The 17678-nt window shown below is 39.4% G+C and overlaps 1 protein-coding gene across 1 annotated transcript in view; it reads right to left on the bottom strand.

Annotated features, from left to right (window-relative positions):
* The window catches only part of LOC131519804 (uncharacterized), a 188347-nt gene that overhangs the window by 43786 nt on the left and 126883 nt on the right, over nucleotides 1–17678 (bottom strand). The gene's annotated exons all lie outside the window — the stretch shown is intronic.

Genomic DNA, 17678 nt, shown 5'->3' with positions numbered 1-17678 from the left:
TTTTAGTGGGTCTCTGTCTGGTTTAGGAATCAAAGTAATACTGGCTTCATAGAATGAGTCTGGAAGTTTTCCTTCCCTTTCTATTTCTTGGAATAGCTTGAGAAGGATAGGTATTATCTCAGCTTTAAACGTCTGGTAGAACTCCCCTGGGAAGCCATCTGGTCCTGGACTCTTATTTGTTGGGAGATTTTTGATGACTCATTCAATTTCTTCGCTGGTTATGGGTCTGTTCAAGCTTTCTATTTCCTCCTGATTGAGTTTTGGAAGCGTGATTAACACTCTATCTTAAGGTAATGACAGTATTTTCCTACTATCTTCTTCATAAAGTTTTAGGACTCTGAGTTTCACCTTTGCATGTAGGACCATCTCAAATGAATGTTCATATATGGAATGAGAAATGGATTGCAGTTCATTTCCAATTGTCCCAGCAACATCTGTTAAAAATTACTTGGCTATTCCTTTAGGACTGACTTGGTACCTTGATCAAAACTCAATTTGCCATATGTGTTTGTGTCTATTTCTAGAATTCCAGGTCTTTCCCATTGAACTATTATCTAACATAGTGCCAAAGTACATAGTCTCGACTGTCATGGCTTTTTAAAATGTTAAAATCAGGTAGCGTAACTTTCTGGAATTATTTTTTCAGTGTTATTTTGGCTATTTTAGATACTTTGCATCCCATATAGAACCAGTTTATTAATTTCTTCCAAAATATTAGTCTGCTGGAATTTTGACAATATTTTGAATGTTTATCAATTTATGGAAAATGAACAATATTGTTTCTACACATCCAAAAACATGTAGTATGTTTCCATTGAAGTAAATATTCTTTTTTTAATAGTTTTTTGAATGTTTAATTTTGAGAGAGCGAGAGAGAGAGAGAGTATGAGCAGGGAAAGGACAGCAAGAGAGGGAGACACAGAACTGGAAGCAGGCTCCAGGCTCTAAGGCATCAGCACAGAGCCTGATGTGGGGCTCAACTTACGACCTGTGAGATCATGACCTGAGCTGAAGTCAGACGCTCAACTGACTGAGCCACCCAGGCACCTCTGAAGCAAATATTCTTTAGTTTCATTCAGCAACGTCTTCTAACTTCATTGAAGAGCACTTTTCCGTATTTTGTAAATTTCTATGTATTTGATGCTTTTAATGTTACAATAAATTCCATTTTTACTTCAATGTTATTATCAATTTTATAGAATCAATATGTATCAATTTATATCAATTATACAGAAATGTAATTGATTATTATATAATGATTTTTATCCTGAAAAATGAGGCCTTCTTAACAACTTGACCTTTCTGCCGATATAGAATGTCCTTCTTTATCTCTGGTAATTTTCTTTGTCTTTAACCATTAAGGCATTAACTTTTTATATTTAACATTTACATGGTACATACATTCATTCATTCCCTTTCACTTATAATATATCTTTGTTTTCTGTAGGCAGCTTATAGTTGGGTTTTACTTTTTAATCTAGTCTACAAATCTCTTTGAAGTGAAACATTTGGGCAATTTATATTTAATAACACTATTAATATTGTGCCTTAATTTCCCCAACTAGTATTTGTTTTCTATGTTTTCTATTTATTCCATTTGTTCTTTACCTCTCTGCAACTCTTTTCCTGCCATTTTGGAGGAGAAGTGGATATTACTGAGAATTTTATTTTGCTTTACGTACTGATAGTTCAGCTATACATTTTATGTGTAGTTTTAATAGTGGATCTAAATATAATATGCATCTTTAAGTTATATTTTTCACTCATATAATAGTATACAATTCATAAAGAGTATAAAAATTGTATAGTAGTATTCCATGTACCTCTCACCCCATCACTTTTTCTGCTTTATTTTAATATATGTTAAAAACCTCACAATACATTGTTATTATTTTTGCACTAAACACTTGGTCTTTTAAAGAAAGAAATACACACAAGTATAACATAAAAGGATTAAAAAAAAACAGTCTTGAGTTCCATTTATTATTATTTGCTTCAGCCTTAAGAATTTCTTTCTGCATTTCAATGGTGAAGGTCCCCTAGAGATAAATTATTTCAGCTTTTTCCCACTTGAAAATATATATGTTGTCTTCCTTTTTTGAAGGATATTTTTGCAAGATACAAAATGCTAGGTTGACAGGTCTATTGTGTTCATTCAGCTCTTTTAAGAGGTCTTTCCTTTGTCTTATGGCTTCAACTATTTCTGTTGAGAAGTTAACCATCCTGTCTACTGATGTTCAATTACACACGTGTCTTTTTTCCTGTGGCAACTTTTAAGCACTGCTTTTTATTTTTGTTTTTTAGTAACTGACTGCAATGTGGTTTTCTTTGTATTTTTCCTGCTTACATTTGCTAAGTGGTTTGTATCTCTCATCAATTTTACAAAGTTCTTAACTATTATTTCATCAAATAATACTTCTATCCCATTTTCCTCTTCCTCTCCTTCTTGAACGATTTGTTATTTTCCCACAGATCGCAGATGGTCTTTGCTTTTCTTTTTTACTGTTTTATGAATTTAGGTATTCTCTATTGACTATTTCAAGTTTATGGGAATCTTCCTCTACTGTGTGTAATCTGGTCTCAAGTGTATCTAATGAATTCTTCCTGATGTTACACTTTTCTTTTCCAGCATTTCTTTTTAGTTTGATTTTAACAACAGTTTTCGTATTTCTGCCAGCATCTCCCATTTCTTTGTGGATGTTGTGCACCATTTCTACTATGTCTTTTATCATTTTATATCATATATGTTTTAAAGCCACTCTCTGATGATTCCAACATTTGGTCCATCTCTGGACCCGTTTCTATTGACTATTTCATCTCTTGACCATTGATGCCATTTTCCTACCTTGTTGTGTATCTTGTAACCTTTAAAGATATGCCAGACATTATATACAAGAAAACACAAGAATCTAAAACAAGTCATATTTACTTTCAGAAGGTGCAGGCTCCTTTCTTGGTCAGTCTACTGGAGGTGGGCTGGGCAAGCTTATTGGGTCTGGGCTTCACTGCTGCTTTAGTTTGATTCAGTCCACCACTGGCTCTAACTATTTTGAGGGTGGGATTACCAATTTCTTATCAACAGGACCTGAGATCTGAGCACTGACAGTTTTCCACAGATATGTCGGTGTCGCAGAGCCAAGCCACCAGCTGTCAGATCTGTTGCAAGTAACACCCTATCTTACTGCCCAGTTACAAGATGTGGGGGATTCCTCTGTAGAGTCTCTTTCCTTTCTAGTCTTACCACCGACGGTCTTGTGTACCTCAGGAGATATTTTGCAATCCTTCCCCCACCTTCTTCCACTCTTGAGAAAGCAGATGGACTTACACTTATGATGGGCCTCTGGGACTTAGACTGGTTCTTTTAGCTCTTCAACTTACGGTCAACTTTTGATAAGGAAAGCCTGGATCTCTTGGGCAGAGAGGGCATTCTTTGAGCTCTCCTGCAAGGCCAACTGTCGAATGTAAAAGTCTAGATTGCCTCATGAGGTTTATTTTATTTGTTTAACTAAATTTTTATGCTAATAGGATATGCCTCAGAGTCATCATTCAGAGATAACATCACATTAGTACTTCAGAAGATGTCTGTCTTTAAAAATCATGCAATCCATACAATGATGGTTTGACAGTACATAAGCCAGCTGACACTAGGTTTATTAGGTGAAGAATTATTAAAATATCATTATTTTAAACACTCTCTGTTGCTTAGGAAGTTTTTTGGTCTAGTGGAACCCTGCCACAAGGTGATTCTTGATTATATTCGCTGCTTCTTCATCACTTACTAAGGAAGCTTGGAAGGGCCATGTGACTTCATTGCTTCAATTTTCTCCGTCTGTTCATTATCCACTCCCGGAAGAAATGTGAGAATTAACACGTCTCTAAAGAATCCTGAAAACTTTCAGAAAGGAACTATGTAAATCTAGGCAGTCGTTTCCATAAATGTTTTCTCTGTTAAGCGTTATTTTTATAACTAAAAAAATTCTAATAGTCTTTTCAACTGTATAGTATTCATGACCCTGCAGATGAGAACAAGCCAATGATTCATGGATCTAGTGTCTCCATTTCTAAACAAAACACTAATAAAATACAAAACTGGTTCACTTTAATTTTAAACTATAATGATATCTACACAAGGGACCCCGCATGCAGCTTTTAAAATCTTGGAAGGAAAAAGAGAGTTTACAGAAGCTGGCGAGATATGATTAGTCCACTCAAAACAATGGTAGTCCATGGAATCCCATGTGTGATTTTGCTCCCATGATACCTCAGAGGAAAATGAAAACAAAGTGTGCCTGGTGGTCTTGGTAAGGGCTCTGTTCCCTTTGAGGACAAAATTATTAGAGTGTTTGTCACCCAGCACAGCAGGACCCTTGAGAAGGCTTTTTTTCTTTTTTTTTTTTTTGACAATGTTCCAGAGAGAAAAATGAGGCTACAGATAGACATATCTATTATTGAAGCACCTAAGAATGCTACTTTAGAATCAGGACATAGAAAACACAGTAGAAGGGAAATTAAATTTCTAAAGAGTGTTCATCATTCCTTCTATCAAGGCCCACATTCTGCAGTGGCTACTTGAACATTCTATGATATGCAGACAGAATCATAACCCAACCTAAAAATCAGTGCCTGTGCCATGTGGTAGTTCACCACAGTGTCTGTCCTCATCTTGGGGGCATTTTACTAATCTCTGTCAATAGAGAGGCTGCTTTCGAATTTCGCTGTGCAGTAGTTTAAGGAGAAGTAAGTCTAGTTTTTAAAGTTCTTAAAATATTCGATTCTCAGACCTACATTTTAATGCTAGAGGGACCTTAATGTTCTGTTCTTTCATAAGAAAAATTATTTATATTTGCCGATAAATATTGCACTAGATCAGAGGTCTCCAAACTGTTACGGTATAAACCTATTAGGAAAATGATGTTGGGGCGCCTGGGTGGCTCAGTCGGTTAAGCACCGGACTTCAGCTCAGGCCATGATCTCACAGCTCATGAGTTCAAGCCCCACATCAGGCTCTGTGCTGACAACTTGGAGCATGGAGCCCGCCTCGGATTCCGTGTCTCCGCCGCTCTCTGCCCCTCTCCCACTCACACTCTCTCTCTCAAAAATAAATGAACATCAAAAGGGAGTGGGATGCCTAAAAGGAAAACGATGCTGAGAAAAAACTCACAATACATGCATATTGATTTATTCATAAATTATATGCATGTAGTATCATTATTAACTCGTATCTAAAGGCAGAACATACATTTGAGATTATAGCCATTTCTAATAACGATATGCATAAAACCATATTTGAAACCGTCTTCTTAATAATTCCAATTTTGTTGGCTAAGTACTTGTCAGATCTTTTTACAGTTGGTTTGTGGCCTTTTTCCTTAAATGAATATTGGCGGCTGCTGAGCTCACTTGAAAAGCAACGGTGATACCTCTGCCAATGTCTAGTTGTTTGCTGGGGTCTGCATTACAGTTGCAACTTCTACTCCATGGTTTTTCTGCCATAACCTCTTAAAGTCACTTGCCCTTTTTAATGAAGAATGGTCTTTCAACAAAGTGGGTGGTAGAACGCACGGACTTCTTAAACCCGGCACACAGAAACTACAATGAACATCTGTGCACCACGTGTGACACAGGACAGTGTGACGTACAAGCTAGGTAAGATGGTCTGGGTCACTTCACAAGCGCGGTGATTAGGAAATCAGGAAAAATTAATGTACTTCCTATTTTTAGACAGCAAAGAGGGACATTATAATACTTTCTTCCTGTATTCCATCTGGTTCACCCACTGGGCCATGTGCCCCCAGTCTGCAGCCAACTGGCTGCCATGTCTTACATCCGAAAATGGAAAAACAGAACATGACTAAAAGAAAGAGCGATTGTTAATTCCTCAATACGTTGTGCTCCGAGGACAAACCACATCGAAAATCAAGACAAGATGACAACACAGGTGAGGATCGAACTACATTAATTTCTAGTGATATTTATCTAAAGAGACAGGATGACTACTTTCCCAGAAGAGAAGGAACCTGAGTAACATAGGAGAGGGAGAGGTGACTCTGGGAGAGGTAACTCAGCATGTGGAAGACTGAGGCGGCTGGCTGGGCAAACAGATAAAACTGAAGAGGAAGAATAAGGCAGTTGATGAGAGCAAATTTCGGTAAAAATGAGAATTAGAAATGCAGTGGCAATCGGGGCACCTGAGCGGCTCAGTCGGTTAAGCGACCGACGTCAGCTCAGGTCATGACCTCCAGGGTTCATGAGTTCGAGCCCCGTGTTAGACTCTGTGCTGACAGCTCGGAGCCTGGAGCCCGCTTTGGATTCTGTGTCTCTCTCTGTCTGCCCCTCCACTGCTTGCACTCTGTCTCTCGCATTGTCTCAAATAAACATTAAAAAAAAATTTTTTTAAAGAAATTCAGTGGAAATCAAACTAAGGAAGAAAAAATATATTTTAATTATGGATGGGCTTAAGAAGATGCTTTTGTTGTCATGACACAGTGGTAATAAAATAGAAGAGAGTTATTATCCCCCTGAGATACTGCTGTTAGCATTTTTTTTTTTTAATTTTTTTTCAACGTTTTTTATTTATTTTTGGGACAGAGAGAGACAGAGCATGAACGGGGGAGGGGCAGAGAGAGAGGGAGACACAGAATCGGAAACAGGCTCCAGGCTCCAAGCCATCAGCCCAGAGCCTGACGCGGGGCTGGAACTCACGGACCGTGAGATCGTGACCTGGCTGAAGTCGGACGCTTAACCGACTGCGCCACCCAGGCGCCCCTGCTGTTAGCATTTTTATCACTGGTGAGATCAGCTCTTCATCTGCAGGTGCACTGAGTTACAGAGACTCAGGGATAGGACTTTCTCACTTCCTATCCTTGTCTCCATCTTACGAAACAAGTCCTCTCCTCCCCTGAAGCTCAGAGCCTCTTTATAAAAAATTTTTAAATTTAAATTTTTTATTTTTTTGAGGGACAGAGAGAGAGAACGTGTGTGCAAGCAAGGGACGGGCAGTGACGGAGGGACAGAGAATCTCAAGTAGGCTCCACCCTGCCAGCACGGAGCCTGACACAGGGCTCAATCCCACGAACCATGAGATTGTAACCTGAGCCAAAATCAAGACTTGGATGCTTAGCAAACTTAAAGGGGCCCCTCATCTATTTTTTAAAGTAAGCTCCACGCCCAAAGTGGGGCTTGAACTCACAACCGTGAGATCAAAGTCACATGCTCTACTAACTCAGCCAGCCAGCACCCCGCTCAGAGCCCCTTTCTGTGCCACTCTGGTCCTCTCGTTCCGGTCCCATTAAGACCCTAATTCTCAATTTCTGCCCGTCTGCCTGCCTTCTCAGGCATCTTCAACCTGGCCCACAGCTGTTACCCTGTGCCTACAAACACGTATAGTTCTCTTTTCTCCTAGAAAATGTTCTCTTGACCCAGCTGCCCTCTCTAGATAACTGCTGTAATTTTTTTTTTTCCCTTTTGCTGCTGATCTGCTCAAATAAGCAGCCCTTATCTGCTGCCTCCATAATCCCTGCCAGATCCTGGAACTGGGCTTCTGTTCTTACTAGTTTGCAGAAACGAATTCCACCTTGTTCTCTGGCAATCGTGACTATGGCCTATTTATGTTTGATGCCTCCTTCCCTCTCCCCTCCGGGCTACATCCCTAGCCTGGCCTTTTCCGTTTCCTGCCCCGAATCCAGACTCCCTCTTTCCTCTCTGGGCTCTTCACTGTACCTTTAAGACACCCTTCTGTTCACAACATTAACACTCCCCGCATTAAGCCACAGGATGTTTAATTCTTCATCCTTTCTTTGAACTTTCTCATGTTTTTCCCATCCCCATTTATCAAATCATTTGTTGCAGAAGAAAGGCCTGAATAAAAATTAGTTGAGTGAATAAATAAATGAAGGGACATGTATTCTATGCCCCGGCCAAGAAGCATCTTTACTATTCTATCAAGTCCATAGTTACTTTCTATCTTTATGATGTTAATAAATTATAGCCATTTGGTTCGGGTGGGTCACCGAGTCACCCAGCTACTTAAATTCAGGTTAACTAGCCAGGAAACCGTAAATTGCAGCATGTGATTCCCACCAGTATACAGCAGGGTTGAGTCGAGCCATTTCTCACGGTTGCATTCTCATGAAGACTACAGGGCAGCTATTCTCGAGGCACGTTTTCTTGCTCCAAATGGTTCTATGATTAAAGCACAGTGAACTCCAGCAATGTTCATAAACGTACGCACTAGACAAGAGTTGCAAAAAACAGGGTGGAATACTTAAAAGGCAAAAGTGCTAAAACAGAGGCATTGGGGGATGATCTTGACTCGCTTCTATTTCCACCTTTGATACATTTCAACCAGTTTTGTTCGTGGGTTGCCTGAAGCCTGGTGTGCGTTGAAGCCTTTCAATTAACTAGCTAATATATTTAAGCTTTTCTCTGAGAGTGACATTCACTACTTTCCCTTTGAAAGTGCTTGCCAATCGATACCAGCAGAGATGAACTCAAAGTCACGAATATGGTGATTATGTGGCTTTTGTGCTTGCCTGATGAAGCTGCTTCCCTCCAAGGAACACTTGACATGCCTAAGGTTCCTATACCCCTTGCCATACAATATGCCTGACTTTCGATCTGGTTGATTTCGTACCCAAATGAAAATCACATACACCCTTCTGCTTCTCCCCCACAGCTTATTACTGAAGTCAGTAACTTTAGCAGAATGTGCAATCTGTTGACAAGCCTTCCTTTCTGGTTAGAGGCCCTTGCCAGCCAGTTTCCTCTTATGAAAAACTCAAGTTGCATGAAACAACAAAGTAAATAAATATAATACGTGACACAGCCTTATAAAAACAACTATATAAGGTACCGTGTGATCCAACTTTAAAATCCTTTTCTGTTCAGGGAGCCTTGCAGAATTATTCCAACCATTACCGATGCCATGTGCCTTTGAAGCCTTACAGAAATTAAAATTTCGCACCGCACGGTACAGTGCATGTTCCGCTTTGTTTGTGACTGTCAACTGCCTGTCCGTCTTTAAGACTAGGGACCCTGTCATAATTTACATCTCCGCCATATGGCACACTGTAAAAGGTGTAGTTGTGAACCAGCATTCACATATCTACTGAACAATTAATGTCGGCCAGGGGGTAAGGAGGAGTGTGAAAAATAGTCACCAAAATAGTGACAGAACGTACTGGCCAGGAATTTCCAAACTGCCAGTAATACAGGCCCAAACTTTTTTTGAATGTGTATTTATTTTTGACAGAGAGAGAAAGAGGAAGAGGGTGATCAAGGGAGAGGGAGACAGAGACAGAGACTGACGATCTGAAGCAGGCTCCACGCTGTCAGGACAGAGCCCGATGCGGGACCCGAACCCACAAACCGTGAGAGCGTGACCTGAGCTGAAGTGGGATGCTTAAATGACTCAGCCAGCCAGGCTTGTTTTTATTCCTTCTTCATTTAACTAGCATTTGTTTGGTGCCTACTATGCGCAGACACCACCCTAGATGCTTAGAACGTATCAGTGCGCAATTTACAGCACGACTCCCCCTCCTGGGAAGCTCGCTCTGAAGCACAGTGATGCACACAGGACGCCACAAACATAATAAATCATTACAAGATGTAACAGAAGACTATGGAGGAGAAATGAGAAAAAACAGGGTCAACGGTACCAGAGAGAGTCAGTGGCAGGAGATGTCAGGTCTCTGGTAAAGACACGTGACAGGCTGGTGTCAGTGTGTCCTAGGCAGAGATGGCAATCAGTGCAAAGCCCCCGAAGCATACTCAAGTCTGAGATGTCAAGGCCAAGGCCAGTGTGGCTAGAGCAGAGTCAGCAAGAGGGAAAAGAGTAGAGGCAGAGCAGAGAGAACTGATTAGGGGTGTGTGCGTGCATGGGTGCCCAGGTGGGTGGTACATCACCATGTGGGTTTGTTAGGTAATTAAAGAAATGAAATTTTAAGCCAAGAAATGAAGTTTTAGTCAGGTGAAATGGAAAGCCAATGCTAATGCAAGGTTCTGAGCAGAGGAATACAAAGTGTGACTCTCATTCTAAAAGATTCACCCTGCTTTATTTATGTGAGGCAAAAATCAAAGCAGGGAGACAAAAGAACAGGCTACTGTAATTATAAAGTTGAGAGACGGGAGTGGCTTGAACCCTGGTGACAGTGGAATGCCACTTAGATCGTAGGTTTAGAGTTTAGATTCTAGATATTCTAAGAATATTCTGGAAAGCAGCATCAAGCAAATGTGTGGCTCAGTTGGTTAAGCGTCCAACTGTTGATCTCAGGTCAGGTCTTGATCTCACAGTCATGAGCTTAAGCCCACATTTGGGCTCTGCAATGGGCATGAAGCCTACTTAAAAAAAAAAAAAAAAAAAAAGGAAAATGCTCTGATAGATACACTTGGGGTTGGAGAAAAGGAAGGAGACAAGGATTAACATCAAGAATTTTGGCTGGAGCAGATGGAAGGCTGCAGGCTCCATGTAACTAACAAAGGGGACCCCTCAGGTAGAACCAATAGCAGAGGAAAGGTTTGCAGCTCCATTCGGGGCATGTTAAATTAAAAACTTCTAATATATATCTAAACAGACATCACGTAAGGAATTAGATACACAAGTCTGAAGTCTGGATCTAAGATGTGAGCTAGAGCACGGTTATGGTGTTAAACCAGAGTGGCCAAGAGCAACCCACTCTCTGACTGCAAAGTAGTTCGACAGTATATGACAGCTCGGTGTCCACACTAATTTGTGTGAAATCATCCAGGTTCTGATGAGGAGAGACAGCTCGTAGATCGGATTTCATCACCTTCTACTTGTATTGTGAATAACTGTTAAAGAGAAAAATCTACGTCTTAACCGACCCTCCACTCTCCAAATTGCATTTTCTCCAAAGCAATGGGTACTATAAAATGAAGCATCATAGAAAGATACTTCCCTGAAAATGTAAGTGGTAGGTCTTATGAGAGTAACTTGGATGAAAAACCACCATCCATCACTCCTTTACGGGTGTTCTTGAGCAAAGGTCAAAAGTCTGCTTTCCTAATTGTGTACCAGTATCTTACTTGCAGAGAGATCAGATTTTCCTGTAAGTATGTACGTGTGTGTGTGTGTGTGTGTGTGTGTACACATATATGTGCATGTATATAGGTTATACATCTACAACATGTATGTTTTGGATGCCAGTGTATTACCACGGGATCAATTTCACTGATACAACAGTAAAATGAATGAGTCAAAGTAAAACACTGCTCCTGTTTCACAGTTATGGAAATAAAAGTTAGGGATGCCTTTTCCCAAGAATGATTTTCTATTTTTTTCTTATGTTTATTTAGTTTGGAGAGAGAGAGAGAAAGACAGTGTGAGCAGGGGGGAGGCAGAGAGAAAAGGGAGACACAGAATCCGAAGCAGGCTCCAGGCTCTGAGCCATCAGCACAGAGCCCGACGCGGGGCTCGAACCCACGAACCTCGAGATCGTGACCTGAGCCAGAGTCGGACACTTAACTGACTGAGCCATCCAGGTGCCCCCCAAGAGTGATTTTCTAAAACGTACATGTTCACTTCACCAGGTCAAGGTGGTAGTGTTCAACTGAAGCCAGTATACAGTTATGCCAATTTTAAGTACCTGTAATCCTCCAGAGTTGAACCAACCAACCCCTTCTCTTTGTCAATAGTTCTATCTCTACAGCACAGGAAGTCTGAACCCAAATTTATCTTTAAATAATTAGGAGCTGTAGAAAATGTTCCTAAATAACACGTGATAGAGCAACAAATCTTTACTGTCCTGGGATGCCAAAGCAAAACAAAACAAAACAAAACAAAACAAAACAAAACAAAACACACAAAACTACCATCACTTTTTCATAAAAACAACACGAGGAGTCATATGCAAGATTTGGTGATATGCCAAAGGTGTCTGCTGGGGCGCCAACCTAGTATTTTAAGAGAAGCACCCTGAAAATCTCCTCAGTCTAAGACCTCTGAAATTTCTCTGCATTGTAGATTCCCCCTCTGGAAAATTAAAATAGTAACAACATTTTCCCTGAAAAGTGGTAGTGAAAACAGATTATATTAAAGACCCCGGTAAAATATACTTACCTAAAATGCCATACAATGCCAAGGTATGAATTATCTTCTTAATTATAATAGTTATTTCCAAATACTAATTTAATATTCAACAGAAATAATACTCAATTCTGTATCAGGAAATCCCGATAAATGCGCCATCAATAATTCCATTAAATGTATATATCACCTGACTCTGCAAAACTCGATACAAACATATACATGAAAGTCTTTACTCGTGGCGACATAAAAGCTGTTTTATGACGAACTCATTGGCCTTCAGCCACCTAATTTTGCAGAGCACGTATTTTAAGAGGACGAGGCACAAGAATTTCAAAATATATAACCTTAACTGAGCTAACTTGGGTGCTGACAGGAAAACCTTAGACTATAAGTATTCTAACAATAGCATCAGGTTACAAACCCCCTCACCACGTGGGGTCAAAAGCTTCCCCTAGAAAGGCAAAGGTTTCTCAGTGAACACTAGGCAACATGGCTCATAAAAAATTCATTATATTGCCCTTCTCTTCCTGTGGTAAGACAGATGTAAAATCAGCAATTTTCCCTGTAGATCTTTCTCACGGCACTGAGAAAATGAACTTGGAAACACACACACACACACACACACACTGACAGAATGTGTTAGTCTGATGAGAGAGTTGTAGGTAAAGCACGTCACAAGTCACAGATCAAAGGGGCCACGCGTTCGATGGCGGCCTCTTAAGGCAAAGGACCGCCATATGCCTATGCTGGGACCCGCCACTCAGACAGTTATGGGAAAGGCGGTGGAATATGGAACATGGAGAGAATAGGCCTATAATTATTCACAAAACTTCAGGAAATAAACATTCACTTTCAAAAAATTGTTTTCAGCTGCTTTAAAGCCAAGTGACAGCTAAATTACAGTTCGGGGAAAGAAAAGTTTCCATTTTCTAATTTGATGCATTTTGTTGCATCGTACTACATTATCCAGAGTCAGGACTGCCACATCCTGTCAGGCTTCAAACCACAGGCTGAAAGCCCCACGCAGCTGAAAGAGCCGTTTGTCCAGCCACACAGTGTGCTAAGTGTTCTGGGAGAAAAGTGTGTGGGGACTCGGGGCAATTCTTTTGGTTCACATTCCTCGGATTTCCACAAGTGCTTTTTGGCTGTACATGCTGTGGCTGCTCCCTCAGCTTCTTCTTTGTGCCAAGCTGGGATATGTTTATGGAAACTCGGCAGGCCCTGCCAGGGAACAGCCCCAGACTCACATTCTCCCATGGCTTGGCCAGGAAAGGAGGATGGGGAGGTGGGAAGAAGAAATCGTGGGAATCGGCAAGGCCAGTCTTGGGTGCTCACGAGCCGGCCGGCAGCTGTCAGGAAAATGAATAAGGGGCCGGTATCTGATGGCGTAAGAAGGAAGAAAGGAAATTAAGTTTTTATTAAAAGAGATAACAGAAATGCTATCGGCCGGGCAGTTTCCTATGGTCCACTGAGTCCAGTGATGAGGATCCCCTGGTCTACAAATGATGGACCGTCACTAACGGTCAGTGGACATACACTACGAGATTCCTCAAAGCTCTGTTCTACCTCAGACTTTACGCTCATTAAACATTTAAGACACTCGAGCCAATTCGGTATGAAAAAACTAAAAATCCTATACACTTTCCTTAATCTGAGACACTGAGCTAGGTTTTTCCACCATAAAGCCTGGGCCACGATCACTCAGAAATATGTATTCAAAAGGGGAAATACTTAATTTTACACACTGAAGAATGAAGGCAAAAGTTCTGGCTGGGATGCAGGTTCATCACAAGAAATTCAAGGTAATACTCCCTGATTCCTTCTTATTAAGATCTTACAGTTCTGTTTATCACGATTGTGAGCAACTTCACAAACAAAAGACGTTTTTAAAATTACACATCAGGGGCACATGGGTGGCTCAGTTGGTCTGACTCTTGGTTTCAGTTCAGGTCACCATCTCATGGTTTGTGAGTTCAAGCCCTGTATCTGTCAGTGCTGAGCCTGCTTGGGATTCTGTCTCTGTCTCTGTCTCTCTCTCAAAAATAAACAAACATTTTTTTTAAAGGAACTAATCATCCCTCCCTTTATATTGATGCATTTGCCTGTCAAAGTTTGCTACACATTCAACTAATGATATGGCATTTTTTTTTTTACCTCAAATGACATACATACATGTCTTGAAAACCTTTTACATTTTTAAAATTGTGAATGGCCTAAATGATTTAGGACAGATAAAAAAAAAAAACAAAAAACAAAAAACAAAAAAAACCCTAAAAAAATTCCAAAAGCAGCAGATGACTTGCTCCAAATGAGGTAGACATCTTTACTCACACAAATTAAAGGTGTTCATATGTGCCTGCTTCTTTAAAATTTTTTTTTCAATGTTTGTTTATTTTTGAGATAGAGAGACAGTGAGAGTGGGAGAGAGACAGAGAGAGAGAGAGAGAGGGAGACTCAGAATCTGAAGCAGGCTCCAGGCTCAGAGCTGTTGGCACAGAGCCTGACGTTGGGTTCAAACCCACAAACCGTGAGACATGTCCTAAGCTGCAGTTGGACACTTAACCAACTGAGCCACCCAGGTGCCCCCATACGTACCTGCTTTTTCAGGGCACTGAAATGAGAATAACCAAGAGGTCCCAAATAATCTCTCATCACGTTTCCCGATTTTAGTATGTACAATTCTTGGGTTGCAATGAAAATAAATCTTTTTTTCTAAAAAGGTTTTCAAATTCAGTTATTACCAGTGAGCGGTGTTTGGTTTGTCACATGATTCACAGTGGTGAACGCTTCAGTACTGGTGAAGTGGAAGATCAGCAGACTTCAATGCACTCACTGGATTGGGACGCTCCCATTTTCAACTTAACGGGTTATTTTGGTGTGGAAAGGGCTGAAACTTGAGTGACCAATGAGAAAACAATTGTCTGGGGCATGAGTGCTGTGTAGTGTGAGTTTGGATTTTAAATAAAGTTATTTTTACAGAACCAAAAAAACCCTATACTCTCCATCTAATCATTCTAGTTCACAAAATCATGCTAATTTCTGAATTAATTTAAAAAATTCTAAGAAAGAAATGCAACTTAAATCACATTTAAATTACATTTAAAATCTTTGGGGTAACAAAAAGAACGATATTAATAAACAAATTTAGTTACTACATGTGAATTCTTCAATGGAATAAGGAGTTAAAAACAAGACTGTCCCAGAATATGTGTAGCTCAGTATATATATTCAACAGGAAACCAAAGACTGTGAATTATTAAAATCTCTAAAGAAAGAAGATGAATTTTGGAAACGTGAGACATTTAAATAAGTTTCAGTAAGATGTCTCATTAAGATGGCTCTGTAAGTTCACACTTAAACACAAAACCTCTTTTCCAAAAAAATCAATGACAGATAAAATCATTTAGAAATCAGTCACCTCAAAAAACAATATAAACATTTCCATGTACTCAAATTAGAGAAATACAAAGGAGCAGTAAGGCTGAAACTCCATGATCTCTGGGTTCTGGGACAGGTTGGCCAGAATTGTGGCTCCATCAAGGGTAACAGGTCTAGAAATAGAGATGGCAGGCAGAAGCCAACCTTAATATCTAGAGTGAATTTGAAGTAAGGACTCTCTCCAAACACATCACGAAAAGAGGCCAAAGAAAATCCCTGTTGACAACCAAGAAAACCAACAGCTAAAACAATGGTTCATTATAAACAATTAATCTGGTAGAAGCTTGGTTGGCAGTCATTAAAATGACTTAAAATGTTCGGTTCATCTTTTGCGATGTGCAGAAGAGATTATAAAATAAAATGTGGAAAAATAAAGAATGAAAAAAGTGGGTATGTAAAAAGCTTATTAGAAACTTTAGGAATGAAAAAAATGAACAGAAAAGTCTCAATAAACTGTATAACTGCTGAAATAATCACCAAGGCAGAACTAGACAATTTTAAGAACTGATGAATTCACTTCAAGTGCATTACAGAGAAAGAAAGAAAATGAAGAGAAGGTAAGAGCCAGAGGATAATCTGAGAGACTCTAATGTAATTCCAAACTGATTTCTTTAAAAAAAAAAAAAAAAAAAAAAAAAAAGGGAAGGAATTACAGATGAACAATATTTGAAGATAAATAGCCGAATAACTGAAGAAATCCATAAATCTTTATACTACAAACGTATTCTGAATGCCAAAAAAAGATACATAAAAATAAATTCCACATCTAGAAACACATTGCAAAACTGCAGAATATAAAGGAAAAAAGAAAAATCTTAATCTACCAAAGAGAAAAGACTGCATATGTACTAGGAATAATTCTAAGGCTGGGCAAATCTTCAGGCAGCAACAGTTGAGGCTAGAAGACCATCTAATAATATTTAATACTATCTTCAAAGTGCGGAGAGAAAGTAACTAGTAACCTAAAATTTTATACCCAGCTAACCTATCACTTAAGAAAAATAGAAAGAATAATAATAATAACAAGAACAACAGCGAACTTAAGAGAGTATAAAGCATGTATTTTAGCAAGAAGAAAAATAAAGTGAAAAATTAATGGATATAAAATAATGTTAAAGAGAAACTGATTAAAAATGCATCAGTAAATTTAATTAGTTACAGCTGAAATGACAACTACTTTTAAAATGTAAAACTAAGCTCTAAGTTGTAAGAGTAAGATAAGAAATGATAATAAGAAGAAATAAATTACAAAAATATATACTTATTTATGTATTATCCATAGAGAGTATAAATATCTCCAGTAAAAAATCCTGAATATTTCACATTTCTGGGTGCTATGCTGCAAACACCCCATGTTCACACTCCCTCAAGGTCTCTACACTTGCTCTTCTCCTTGTTTGGAAATGCATCCCCTTAAATTTTCTCTTGGCTTTTGTCTCTCACTTTCATTCAAGCCTCTGCTCAAATACTGACTTTTCAGAAGTTAGAGGTCAGAGAGAAGGTGACAAATCTATTTGAAACAGACCTTCTTTTATTTGCCGCCACAGGAAACTATATCCTCTTAGATGTAAGCCTCATAAAGACATTGAGCTAATGCTTGTGGAATAAAAGAAGGGATGAAAGAAAAAGAACATGGGAGCAGTGCCACTAGCAACTAAATACTTTCTGAAGTGTTTCTTTTTTTTAAATTAAAAAAAATTTTTTTAAACTTTATTTTTGACAGAGAGAGTGAGACAGAGTGTGAGCGGGAGAGGGCCAGAGAGAGGGAGACACAGAATCGGAAGCAGGCTCCAGGCTCTGAGCTGTCAGCAGAGCCCGACGTGGGGCCCGAACCACAAACCATGAGAACATGACCTGAGCTGAAGTCAGACGCCCAACCGACTGAGCCACCCAGGCACCTCTGAAGTGTTTCTTAATAGGAATGTAAACTAAAAAAATATTTGAGTAGCCTTTGGAAATGTGATTTTATGTACTGTGATATCGCCAACTATCGGGAAAAGCAATAGACAGTGTTTACACAGCAAAACCAAGCTGCATCCCATACATTATCTCATTGAATCCTCCTAACAGTGTAACCTATGGAAAAAACTGAAACTTACAAAATTAAGGCCAGTAGTTCAAAGCTATTGAGGTAGTGAGTAGTAAAATCAACATAGTAACAGAGACCTCTTTGACTCTAACTTCAGTGCCTTTT

The sequence above is a fragment of the Neofelis nebulosa genome, chromosome 1 (genome assembly GCF_028018385.1).
Source record: "Neofelis nebulosa isolate mNeoNeb1 chromosome 1, mNeoNeb1.pri, whole genome shotgun sequence".
Lineage (NCBI taxonomy): Eukaryota > Metazoa > Chordata > Mammalia > Carnivora > Felidae > Neofelis > Neofelis nebulosa.
This window is presented reverse-complemented; position numbering and strand designations above follow the sequence as displayed.